The sequence below is a fragment of the Alexandromys fortis genome, unplaced genomic scaffold, assembly GCF_014885135.2.
Source record: "Alexandromys fortis isolate MF-2015 unplaced genomic scaffold, M_Fortis_MF-2015_v1.1 scaffold_79, whole genome shotgun sequence".
Classification (NCBI taxonomy): Eukaryota; Metazoa; Chordata; class Mammalia; order Rodentia; family Cricetidae; genus Alexandromys; species Alexandromys fortis.
In genome coordinates, this window is record NW_026067964.1 from 3,402,931 (window position 1) to 3,416,333 (window position 13,403).

The 13,403-nt window shown below is 41.8% G+C and overlaps 1 long non-coding RNA gene across 10 annotated transcripts in view; it reads right to left on the reverse strand.

Annotated features, from left to right (window-relative positions):
• Positions 1-902: 902 nt before the first annotated feature.
• LOC126508509 (uncharacterized) overlaps positions 903-13,403 on the reverse strand; it is a 29,058-nt gene continuing 16,557 nt past the window's right edge. For 2 of the 10 annotated variants that reach the window (XR_007593847.1, XR_007593850.1), the window contains exons 3-6: positions 6,621-6,690; positions 3,551-3,642; positions 1,986-2,116; positions 907-1,445 (exon numbers count right to left, since the gene is read on the reverse strand). This is a non-coding gene — a long non-coding RNA (uncharacterized lncRNA). Of the gene's footprint in view, positions 1,446-1,677; positions 1,784-1,985; positions 2,117-3,550; positions 3,643-6,620; positions 6,691-7,390; positions 7,528-11,692; positions 11,858-13,403 lie in introns of all 10 variants that reach the window. The other 8 variants (XR_007593849.1, XR_007593853.1, XR_007593854.1 and 5 more) reach the window with 8 other exon arrangements.

Here is a 13,403-nt window from a genome sequence, read left to right on the forward strand (position 1 = left end):
AAATCTAACTTTGTAAAAAGTTCAGTATCCACCATCTAGAACTCACTCATGGTGTTCTGGGCTCCACAGGCTCAGGCTGTCCCACTTCTCCAGCTCTGACACCCATGGCACACCACACTAGGCTCACGGGCTCAGCTAGGCTCCACGCCACATCTGCTGCTGTCCTTGGTGATCAGGCCGGAGTTGTGCCATCTCCCGTAGGCTAAGGCCTCCTCAGGGACTCCCACCTTGATCGTACTGTCAAGCCTCACCTCAACTTCTCTCCATGGCCTTTTAAATCCTTCTACTTTCATGTTGCCAAAACCAGCATCATGTGGGAGACTCTTACACACTAACAAACTTAGCTGTTGGCTTAAGATGCAGCCTCAACCCACCCCTGAACTACAGTTTCTGCGTGCTAACCCCAAGGGAATACTTCCCAGAAGATTTTGTGTCGACGATGCTGGTCTCTTAATAATCATAGCTGGTTTTCCGGCGCCAGAGATCATTGTCCTAGTAAAGCGAACAAGATTTCACGTCCATAAATTCCTAATTTAAATATGTCACACAAGTGGCCCTGATAGTATCTCTGTTTCCCTTTGAGACTTCGCAAGCCAGGCCTCCATCATCGGCAATTCTCCCCGCAGTCTTATCTTCCCGACTCCCACAGAACAATCCGTTAAACTCTATGCACTCAATGACTTTTCCAGCTCAAGATTCCAAATGATTCCACAGCCCTCCCAAATAATAACACGGTCAGGCATGTCACAGCAAGATCCTGTTCTTTGGGGCTGGAGAGATGGCTCAGTGGTTAAGAGCAATGCCTGCTCTTCCAAAGGTCCTGAGTTCAATTCCCGGCAACCAGATGGTGGCTCACAACCATCTGTAATGAGGTCTGGTGTCCTCTTCTGGCCTGCTGACATACAGACAGAATATTGTATACATAATAAAAATAAATAAATATTTTTTTTTAAAAAGACCCCGTTCTTTGTGCCAATTTCTGATCTAGTTTGCTTTCTGTCACTGTAATAAAACACCGACTAAAAATGACCTAGAGAACGAAGGTTTATTTCATCTTACAGGCTGCAGTCCATTATTGAGTGAAGTTGGGACAGGAGTTCAAACAGGAACTGAAATTAAGACTATCACGAATGCTGCTTACTGGCTTGATTTCCAGTTTTCTGCTCAACTAGCTATAGATATGGATAGGGATATGGATAGAGGTAGAGGAGAGACTTTAGAACCACCTTCCTAGGAATAGCACTGGTGTGGGAGGTCCTTCTGTATATGTGTTGCTTTGCTTGGTTAATGAATAAAGAAGCTGCTTTCAACCAATGGCTTAACAGAATATAGCCAGGCTGGAAAAGATAGAGAGAGAGAGTAGGTGGAGTCAAGGAGAAGCCATGGAGCTTCCAGAGGGGAAAGACACGAGCTGCCAACTGGAACCTTGCCGGTAGACCATGAGCCTGTGGTAAAATATAAAATAATAGAAATGAGTTAACCAAAGATATAAGAGCTAGGTAGTAATACGCTTAAGTGATTGGTCAAGCAGTGATTATAATAATATGGTTTCTGTGTGATTATTTCGGTTCTGGGCAGCCAGGAATGAACAAGCAGCCTCCTATACAACACAGCACCGCTTGCAGTGGGTTGGGCCCTCCAACATCAACCATTTATCCTGCCACAAGCCAGTCTGACCTGGGCCATCCCCCAGTTGAGACTCCTTCACATGATCTGGGCTGTGTCTAGTTGACAGCAGTAATTAATAGGACAGGCTCTGATGATGGACTACATCCGCACGTACCTGTAGTCATGCATATACACAGAATTAAAATAATAATAATAATAATTTAAAATATTTTTAAAAGATTACCTTCAGGCCTATTTATATGCCTTAATGGATTGCTTACTACTCTATACCTCCAAATCCTTGGGCTATTATGGGTTCCTGTTGTAAGGCATACTCAACTCATTCATTCATTCAACGTGTAGTTTTGAGAGCTTACAGTGTGGAGGCAGGAAGTCCTGGGAGTGAATTACAGAATGGATGGTGAGGAAAGCAGAAGGCTCTTGTCATCAAGAAATTCATAGTTGAGGCAGGAAACAAGACAAGCAAGTGTAAAACAGTTTTATGATACTGCAACAGAAAAGGACAGGATACCAGTCAGACGGGGGATTTCATTGCAGACTTTTGAGTGTTGGCTTTGTCCCTCCTTCTGCCTGATACCCTGTGAGCAGACGATATCTGCCTTGGCCTCCCACATGCACATTCCCTCCATTTCTCAACACAGAGAAACCATGGAGCTCCAGCTGAATTTGCCTTCCTGGCAGGAGCAGGGGACGTGTCTCTAGGTGGTGAGTTAGGGCAGTGAAGAGAAACAATTTCCACATTCTCCCTGGCTCTAGATAACTGCTCTGTGCTACCTGAGGGTCAACATCCTACAAATGACTATTTCATATGTTGGCTTATATTTACAGTGGTTTAAGGTATACTTAAAAGGTCAGGACTCTTTTGACCAGAAATGGAATTCCACTTTTTGCTTCTTTTTTTAATTTTTATTATTTTAAGTGTGCAGGTGTTTTGCTTGCGTGTATATCTGTGCACCATGTGCATAAAGTACCTACAAAGGCCAGAAAAGGATGTTGGATTCCCCTGGAACTAGAGCTATGATCAATTATGACCGGCCATGGAGGTTCTGGGATTCAAGCCCAGTCCACTGGAAGAGTAACCAGTATTCTTTACTGCGCAGCCATCTTTCCACCCCTAGATGTTTAAGTTATGATAAAGGCTTTCAAATTGCTTTGTATATAGACTCTACTGATTTCCTCCCCAACTCCTATGAGAACCCACAACTTCACGTATCACTCACAAGCCAAACTGCCATCTTCTTTTTTAACTTTGCTAGTTTGATAGTTTTAAGAATCACACAATAGTTTTAGTGTGTATATGCATGTGTGTGCACATGCACACATATGTGTATGTACGCATGCACCTCCCAAGTGTAAAGATTACAGGTACTATCATAATTTTCTTATTTTTAAAAGAGCTGTAATGACGAAACATCACTGAATTCAATGTTCTCATCAAAAAAATGCATTTTGCCTTTAATCCCAGCACTCGGGAGGCAGAGGCAGGCGGATCTCTGTGAGTTCGAGACCAGCCTGGTCTACAGAGCTAGTGCCAGGACAGGCTCAAAAGCCACAGAGAAACCCTGTCTCGAAAAACCAAAAAAAAAAAATACATTTTGAACATGCTTTTAAATGGCTTTGTTTCTACAATAGCTATGGAAATATTTTTGTTGCTCAGACTTGTTATCCACCAGCCCTGCTCTTGTAGTCTGACCTAGATAAATGTCAGCTATTGGCTGCCTTGATGAAAACAGCTTTAGGAAGTTGCCTGGGTGAAGTCCGGAGCTCAGCTGGGTTGACTGGGTCATCCGTGTCAGCTGTTTTCATACTTTCACTTAAAAAGAAACCTACTAACATTTTAAGTTTCAAATTTTCTATTTTATACAAGGGGAGGGTGAAGGATGTGTGTCACAGAGTTCATGACACTTTCTAGAAAACTCACTTTCTCCTCCCCTTTGTCTCAGCTGCTGGCTCCTCCTTGTATGCAGCTTCCACCCTTGGTCTTCAGCCCCCTTTGCTCCTGAAGACTGTCTTCTGTGCGAGAGAGATCAATGAGAGACTGAGGCAAAAGAAAAGAACATTCACCCATCGTCCTAGAGAGACTGTGAGGGTTGATGCAAGAGAATACAGTTTCCTGCTGCGTGGGTTTTCTTTCTGGACTGTCTTTACTGTCCTGCTTATCTACACAACACAAACACTCCTGGGCTTGACAGACAGTTCAGCACTTAAGAAGACTGGCTGCTCTGCTGGAGGACTAGAGTTTGGTTTTCAGCACCCATATCAGGCAGCTCACAACTGCCTGTAATCCCAGTTCCAGGAGGATCCTATGCCTCTGAACTCTGAGGTACCTGAACACACACACACAGACACACAGACACACAGACACACAGACACACACACACACACACACACACACACAGGTTGGGGAGGTAGAGAGAGAAACAGATACACACACATACGGATAGGGGGAGAGGAGAGAGAAACACACACACACACACATATGCATGGAGAGAGAAATAGGTACATAAAGACACACGCATAATTTTTAACATTTTAGGAAAATATTTATTTTATTTTATGTGTGTTTGTGCACTATGTGCATGCAGGAACTGGCAGAGGTCAGAGGCAGTGTCAGGCCCCCCAAAACTGAAGTTACAGAAAACCGAGTCACCATATGGGTGCTGGGGGCAGAACCTTGGTCCTCTGTAAGAGCATCAAGCACCTTTACACACTGAGCCATTTCTCTTCAGCTCCTAATTTTTTTAATTGATTAATTTTTAAAAATGATTGTTCTCTGCCTTAATCAGCCCACCTGCCATTCTAAGATGATGACTGATTTCAAAAGTTCTTAAATTACTTACCTGGATTTCATAACTCAAGTTATTATGAAATGAGAATTTTCTTATTGCAAAGTGAGGATCATTGTTTCTCACATCTCCTCTATAAAACAGTGTTTCATGTGCAAAGAAGCTTTGTGTAACCTCCTGCACATCAAGTGATTGCTAGATTTCCTCTCATGCCCAATGCAACGTAAATGCTATCTAAACAGTTACTACACTGCGGAGTCCATGGATTAAGTAGAAGAGCGTCTGGACCAGTTCAGTCAGGCTTCCAGGTATTGGGATTATAGGTGAGCACCATCAAATTTGGATTCTAATGCAATAACCGCTTTTTAAAAACCCTTTATTTGGTTTTGTGTGTACATATACCACAACACACATGTAGAGGTCAGTGAACAACTTGAAGAAGTGGACTCTCTCCTGCCATGCGGATTCCTGCTAACAGAGACTGCACTTTCGTTGCCAGCTGCACAGACGCAAATAATCACACAGAAGCTATATTACAGGAATTGTATTCACCTTAAAGATTGCATTATCTACATTGTTTTGGGTTTTTTTCTTCATTTTTACCACTTTATCTGGTCTGTCAAATCTAAGAAAAGATCTCTCTGTCTACACAGATGATGGAGATGTAATTTCTTCAGAGACTTGGTTTTAAAATGCTGTTGTCTAGACTTGCACAGCTGAAGGGAAATCTTGAGAAACTTAACCCACAGTTGTTGGTTGGGAAATAACAGTGATATTGACAGAGTCTTTGCTTTAGCTAGAGGGCCCTTTCCTCTCCTCCATCACTGACTCTACATTTATTGAGCAACTACTTTAAACTAAGGAGGGAGGGTATGTGTAGTAGGTAATACTCAGATCAAGTTGTCAAAATGATGGGAGTGACAGACAAGTGAGCCAATGACTGCCGTTTGCTATATTGAATGGGAAGTACTTCCTCGGGGATGGGACTGGGGTCTAGGGCAGGAGGTAATTAATGGTTTTCAGTTTTATGGTATTGGATATGTTAGACAGCTAAACAGCATCCAAGTTGTAAGAGACTGATTCTCCCTTACATCTTACCTTGATCCCAACAATTTATCTGTCTTTTTGTTTCTTAGTTTTTGCAGAAGTAAGAATGAAACCCACATGTCTCATGGACTGGAGCTCAGTGTGGTATCACTGTTCTCTACTCCCAACTCCCCAATCATTCATTGAAAAACCATTTATTTATTGAATAATTCACTTTTTCCCTACGGAATTGCAGTATTTATTAAATTATGGTGGTATATACTGATTATGTATGCAAAGATCAATTTGGGAGCCTCCTCTTTCATTCATTATTTTTCTATTCTTGTGTGTTTATAAATTTTCAATTACTGTGATTTTATAGTTTGATATTTGGAATGCCTAGCTGTCTTGCCTGATCTTTATCAAAATGTCCTTGCCAGTCTGCCCAATTCTTGCTCACAAATTTTGAAATCATTTTCATAAACACTCCCATTATATATATATATTATAAATATTATAAATATTAGCATGTTTATACCTTTCCGTTCTTTCATCCACAGGTAATTACTACATTTGTTTACATGGAGTGAAGTCTTGTTTTGTCTTGGAAAATTAGGAAGTAATAAAAAGTGATTAAAATATTTATTTGAGCTAGACAGTGGTGGCACACACCTTCAATCTCAGCACTCTGGAGGCAGAGGCAGGAGTATCTCTGAGAGTTTGGGGCCAGCCTGGTCTACAAAGCAAGTTCCAGGAAGCCAGAGATGCACAGAGAAACCCTGTCTCAAAAAACCAAATAAAGCAAAAAGGACGTTTATTGTATCTTGTATGAATTCCTGAAGTTTGCTTTTTCTTTCTTTACAACATATACTTTTTAAGAAGATAGTAACAATATGTTAGATACATTAGGTGTGGTCATCATGAATAAGATTACTTTTTCTTACTATATCCTTATAAAGAAAAGCTACTTTTGAAAAACATTTTAATGGGCCAGCAAGATAGCTCAACCAGTAGAAGTGCTGGCCATGCCCCAGGGCTTCGTAGTGGAAGGTGAGGACAAGTTCCCAAAAGTTGCCCTCTGGCCTCCATACACATGTACACCCTCACATGCAGAATAAATAGGTTAATGGAATAGAAAATCAAGACGGAATTTTAAAATAATTTTATTCAGTCACTTACTCATCAACTGTTTGTTTTCCATTGATTCTTTTCAAGTTGCTTAGCAGCAAACAGTGGAGAGTTTGTCATCCTAGAGAAAGTAACAAGGGAGCCTTTAGAAGAGTTTCTCTGATGCTGGACACTGTGGTTCAGTGCTTTCCAAATACTGAGTGTTGATTTGGGACAGCAGCTTCCATGGATAGGCGTCCTCACCATCTTTTTTTTTTCCTCGTTTTTTTGTAACATAGTTTCTGTGTAACAGTCCTAGCTGTTCTAAAACTTGCTTTGTAGACCAGGCTGGCCTCAAACTCACAGAGATCCTCCTGTCTCTGCCTCCTGAGTGCTGGGATTAAAGGCGTGCGCCACCACCGCCCGACTTGTTCTCACCATCTTTACAGATGAGGAAAATGAGGCTTAGGAAGTAATTAGCGGAGCCCGGAGGTGAAGCCAGTACTCTGGCTCCCAGATTCAGGCATGACATCACTCAGTCAAGCTGATAGGCAGTGCCCTTCAGTGCACAGAAAGCTTCTTTCCCCATCACAGCCACACAGTATTCTCTTGCAAGAATGCAGCAATGAACATATTTGCAATAGTTTTCTATTAAAAGTGACGATTCAATAGTTAGCCTTCCACACAAATAATTTCATATGCAGGTATAAAAATTAGCATAAGCTCCTTTGGTGTAAAAGGGTAGGTGCATTTCATTTCATAACCAAATAGACATGCTTTAGCAAACTAGGAGTAGACAGGCAATACCTAAAGAATATGAAGAACATCTAAGGAAAAATTACCATTAGCATTGTGTTATTGACACGGTGGCCCACATCTGTCATCCCAACACTCAGGCATCTGCAGCAGGAAAATTTCCTTGAAAACTTTTCTGAGCTACAGAACAAGTTCAAGGGTAGCCTGAGCTACATAGGAAGACCTTAGAAAGAGAGGGAGAAGTGTCATATTTAATGTCATATTTAATGGGAATATAATAGGACTAAAAAGTGTGTTTTCATCACACTGCTCATTATTTCTGGAGATACTAATCACTGCAAAAATGTAAAAAAAAAGTGTAAGATCACAAAGGAAGCAATACTGTCCCCATTTAGGAGTAGTGGGATGGTTATACTAAGAACTGTTAAAATTAACACATGAATTCATCAAGGTCTGGAAATAGAAAGCTATCTGGAAAAAGGTCTAGTATTTTCTTGGCAAATCAACAATTAGAAGGGGCTGGAGGGCTGGTCCAGTGATCAAGTAGCTGCTGGGAAGACCCACTCATCAAAAACAGAACCAAGTTTGAAAATCAACCTCCGCATGTAGGGTTAACTAACTCTTGACGGTAGTAATACGGCAATCCTTTCAACAAGTGCTGAATCTAAGCATGGAAGAGATGAACAATGACTACTTAAAACTTAGATCAAAACTGGCCACTGCCCTAAATCCTAATGCAAAAAAAAAAAAAAAAAAAAAAAAAAAACCTTTGTAGAAAATGTAGGAGAAAAAGTTTTACCAAGGAAATTTTTCTTCAATATATAAAAGTCAACATAATAAAGAAAAAAATATCCTTCAAAAAATTAAAGATTTTGGAAGCGGGGATTGGGCCTCCAATAAGATAGATCGGCAGGTTAAGGTACAGGGTAACAGGGACTACTGGAGCAGGAATCCAACCAATCACTGAGCACCCTGACTCTGAACCCAGAGTCAGAGAAAGAAACACACCCTGTATTTGAGACCTGGGCTAGGGAAAAAAACAACTTTATTCCTGAACCCAGGGCTAAAGACATGTGCCCTGGCTCTGAAACTAGTGTCAAAGAAACACACTTTGTCCCTAGACTTAGAGCCAGTGAAAGAAATATGCCCTGGTCCTAAGATTAGAGTCAAAAAGCTAAAAAGGACCAGTGAAAGAAACATAGTTTGGTCATAAAGTCAGAGCCATCTCTGTCCCAGACCAGCTAAACTGACCAATCCCTGAGCAGGGGAAAATTAACCAATCCCCTTTCTCCCTGGGAAGACTCTGCCCCTAGGAAGCCCTAAGTAAGTCTTTCCACCTTTTCAGTTGAGAGCTGGCAGAGGCAGCCACTCTCCTGGATTCCTCCTTCCCAAATAAATCACTTTTTCAAAAGAGTCTTGGGTGACGACCTTCACTCCCCTGCGCAGAGCAGAAGAACCTGGCTGGGATGTCCCTTAGGGGACTGAACTGAAAAACTTTGCTGAGACCTCTCTAGGTGGTCTCAGCAAGGAGGAGCTGCACAGAAGAACCTTACTAGGACGTTTCTTAAGGGGGCTGAGCAAGGCCTGCGGAGGCAAAGTAACAACTTTTTTGGGGGAGCCAGAGATTGCTACATTTCTTCAGAGGGCTTCCCTTAGCAAAGTGTTAGCAGAAGAAACATCTTGGGTTGGAGAAGAAGCAGATAGCTCTGCAAGGAAGCTCCAGTAAGGGAATAGAGCAGAACTCAGCTGTAGCGACTTTCCAGGAGAAGAGCAGGATTCTTATATCCTGCTGGGAGACCATGCCCCACAGCACCCCAGCTTCAGGTAGCCTGGCTTCCCAATAGTCAGGACACCTTTCCCTCCAGGGCTGGGCTGTCCCATTGCAGCTCCAGCTCCCCAGAGCTGTCCTATTGCAGCTCCAGCCCCCAGAGCTGTCCTATTGTGGCTCTACCCCTCCAGAGCTGTCCTATCGTGGCTCTACCCCTCCAGAGCTGTCTTATTGTGGTTCTACCCCTCCAGAGCTGTCTTATTGCAGCTCTACACCTCCGGGGCTGTCCTGTTGTGGCTCTAAGTATCTAGTGGGGTCTGAGTGTAGATCTAGGCGGCCGCAGCTGTCCTATCGTGGCTCTACCCCTCCAGAGCTGTCTTATTGTGGTTCTACCCCTCCAGAGCTGTCTTATTGCAGCTCTACACCTCCGGGGCTGTCCTGTTGTGGCTCTAAGTATATCCTGGCTTCCTGATAAGTCAGGGTATCCCAATACCACTACTGTACCACATTTCCCTACATAATAAGGTACTTGCCGTTCAAGCCTGGAGACTTACATTCAATCACCAGAACTTATGTAAATGTGGAAATCAAGAAGCTACTCCACAAAGCTGTCCTCTTAACTTCACATGTGTGCTTGCACATGTGTATACATGTATGTAATACACTCACACAGCCACAAGTAGAAATTTCAAAAGGAGAAAACCTTTCTCTCTGAAAGACGTCATATAGGTGTGTAGGCAGTAGAGTGGTGCACAGCTGTAACTCAGAAGACTGTAACGGGTGATTCATGAGCTCCAGCAAGCTTAAATTACACAGTGAGTTCCAGGCCAGTCCAGAAGACAAAGTGAAACCTTTTCTCAAAGATGGAGGGGGAGGAAGAGGAAGAGGAAGAAGAAGAAGAGGAAGAGGAGGAGGAGGAGGAGGAGGAGGAGATAGAGGAGGAGAAGGAGAAAGAGAAACAGGAGGAGGCTGACAACAAGAAAAGACAGGGTGTGATATAGGCCTCAAACAAGAAGAAACAACTTGTAATATATTACAAAGTGTCTATATAGAAGCCCAACAAAAATGAACAAAAGATCTGAACTAAGACTTCACAAAGAGAGTGCATGTATATGTACACACACACGCGCGCACACACATATGTGTATGCATATAGCCCCCAAACACTTGTTAAAACACTCACTGCCACTGCGTTTCAGGGAATGTAAATCAGTCACTGGATGCATATCACAACTCACATTTAAAAGCTAATTCTAGCAGGTTGGCAAGGGTGTGGAACCACTGGGATTCTCATAAAACCTTTGGCAAAAACTTAAAAGATGACTTCTAACGTGGAAAACAGTTTGACAGTTTCTTGAACACCTAAGCAGTGTCTACCATGTGAAACTACCCAAAAGAAACCAACGTGTACAGCCACATACAGACTTGGATCTGAATAAACTCATTGCAGCTTTCTGTGGAACCCTTTCTTGTGCTTTACCTAGTTCAAGGCTACCCATAATCTACTCCTCTGTTGCTTGTACGAGCTGTATAGTTTTAGTCATTACAGTTAATTCTGCAGTCTGTGTGGGCTTAGTTTCAGTGTGACATTTGTGGAACCCATAAAAATTCAGTCTTTTTATTTGTTTTTGTTTTTCGAGAGAGGGTTTCTCTGTGTAGCCCTGGAACTCACTCTGTAGATCAGGGCGGCCTCAAATTCACAGAGATCTGCATGCCTCTGTCTGCCTCTGCCTCCCCAGGACTGGGGTTAAAGGCGTGTGCCACTAATGCCCGGCTCACAAATCCATTCTTTAGAATGTAGGTATGCAATTTTTCCAACCCACTTGACTGGTTCTAGTCCCCTCTCTTTTAATGGGACTCTTGTCAAAATATTATTGACCATAGATACAAAGATTCATTTCTGGACTCTTCCATTTATTCCATGAATCTATCTATCTTCATGCCTTGATCAATGGACGTTTGTAGTATCTTTTGAAATTGAGAGGTGCCCCTTAACTTCCTTCTCTCCCAAGACTACCTTGCATCCCATATAAATTTTAGGACCATCTTGTCAATTCCTACAAAATGCAAATGCTCTTTAAAGATTTTTAAAACAGTAAAGAAAAGAGTGCTTGAATTTAATGTAAAAAATACTATAAATAAAATTAAAGCTTTGGAATGCATATAAATAGCTTTTGAACTAAATCAAAGTGAAATCAGAAGAAATGTGGGGGCTGGCGAGCTGGTTCAACTTTAAGCACATGTGTTCTTGTCAGGAACCTACGGCTGACTTCATCACTCACATGTGGCTCATGACTCTCTGTAGCTCCAGGTCCAGGGAGTCAGTGCTCTTCTGACCTCCAAAAGCACCAGGCACACACATGGTGCACACACACGCATGCAGGCAGAACACTCACACACATAGGATAAAATTTATAAAAATATGAAGACTTTGTTTTTTAATAATATGCTACCAATTTAGACATACTTTCTGGAAACGAATAGAAGGGAGAACATTTCGTGCCTGTCACCACACTTTCGTGGGTTATAGTATCTAGATTTCTCCATAAGTCATAATCTCTGCCAGTGTGCTTGTTTTAGTTCTTTATTTAGATTTATGTAAATTGGCCAGTCTTCTCACCATGTTGTCTTCATACTTGAGACCTCTGTTTTCTTTCCTTCCTTGAGTCGCTGAGTTTCTTAGACAAGCAACCTTTCCTGAGAGCTCACCAGTGCTACGTCCCATGCATTCTCTGCCCTTGGTAAAGCTGCCTCACTTCGCCTTTGCCCTTGAAGAATGGTTTGCCTGGTGTTAGGAGATTTGGGTCAGACACATGTATTATTCTTCCAAAAACTTTTAGTTAGTCTACTATTCCTTCCAAGCATGTGCTTTTTCTGGTGTCCCTTTAACACTGATCACCACATCAACTTTTTATGGGCTCGAGTCATCATTGTATTGACACATCCAAGAAAGACACATGAATGCTGTAGTCCTTGAATATTTCCATGCCTAGAAATGCCTGCTTGCTGCATTTACAACAGCAGTTCAGGGTGACTAGGGGTTGACGCTCAAAGGTTATGCTTTCGTTCAGAGCTTGTAGGCATGACTCCGTTGTCATCTGGCATTAATATTTCCCCAGAGAAATCTGAGCCATGGAAATGTGAGGTCAACATTTTCCCCTTATCTTTCTTTCCATAAGAAACTTTAGCAAACAAACCCAATGATGTCTACTTTCCCCTCAGTCCTGGGGCCTTACACCAAGGTTTCCTGTGTGCTAGGGAAATGTTCTCTCTACACTACATCCCTAGCTCCAGGTGCCATATTGACTATATAGCCATCCTCTCTCTTTTTCCTTATCTATTATATGACCCCTTTCCATTGGCAGTCGATATTTTGTGCTCTCTAATATGTCTTTAAATTCTTTTAACTTTTAAAATAAGTATTATAAAAGGATACACAAATATACAGAAAGAACACACCATAGTTTTCTGTTCATAGCCGGGCATCATGATCAGCCAGCTTCTGAACATTGACTGTTTCATCTGAAGAGCCTTACGTCAACGATAGCCATTGAACCCTGGGACAATCTCTTTATGACATGCATACTTGCAACACATAATTAAAATCATTTTAGTTGCCTTTTTCTTTTCTTCTTCATTTCCTACAATGTCTTAATCCTTTCTCTTTGTCCATAATTCTATACTTAGGCCTATCTCACCAGCTTCTTAAGATTTGCAATTTATTAGTTCTACAGGGTTCTGTGTTGGAATCCCATTCCTTAGCATTAAACCCTCTTCCCTGTTATTCCTGTGCTCTTGCAGCTAGCTGTTGAGCTCTTGTTTTGGTGATTTTTGTATTCCGGGGGGAAAAAAAGCTTTATAATGACAAATAATTTGGAATAAATGTTTCATTTTTTTTCCTGTAGTTATATTGGTTCTTGGTGTTGAAGACTGTCCAGCAGAGAAAACTACTCAAACATGGGTTTAAGACAATAAAGAAAGTCTTTATTAGCTAGCCAGCAACCACACTGGGTATTTGGGATCTCCCGGGTAGCCCTCAATCTTCCTTGGGATGAACTTTTAAACACAAAGCATCCTAGGTTCATATAACTCAAGAGTTAGCTAGAAGCAGAACAATAGAAGCCAAATGCAAGGTTAGTGCATTTAGAGACTTTATCAGAACTACGAACTGTGCTGAGTTTTATGTCCTGAATGGTACTCACATCATGGCATCAGTTGTGCTAGGGTTAGGAGGGCCCTATATTGGGAGTATATTCATTGTCCTTCTTTAGGTACTAGCTTCATTTACTGTGTGACTTAATATTGCATATTTATCTCGTCACCAGGCCATT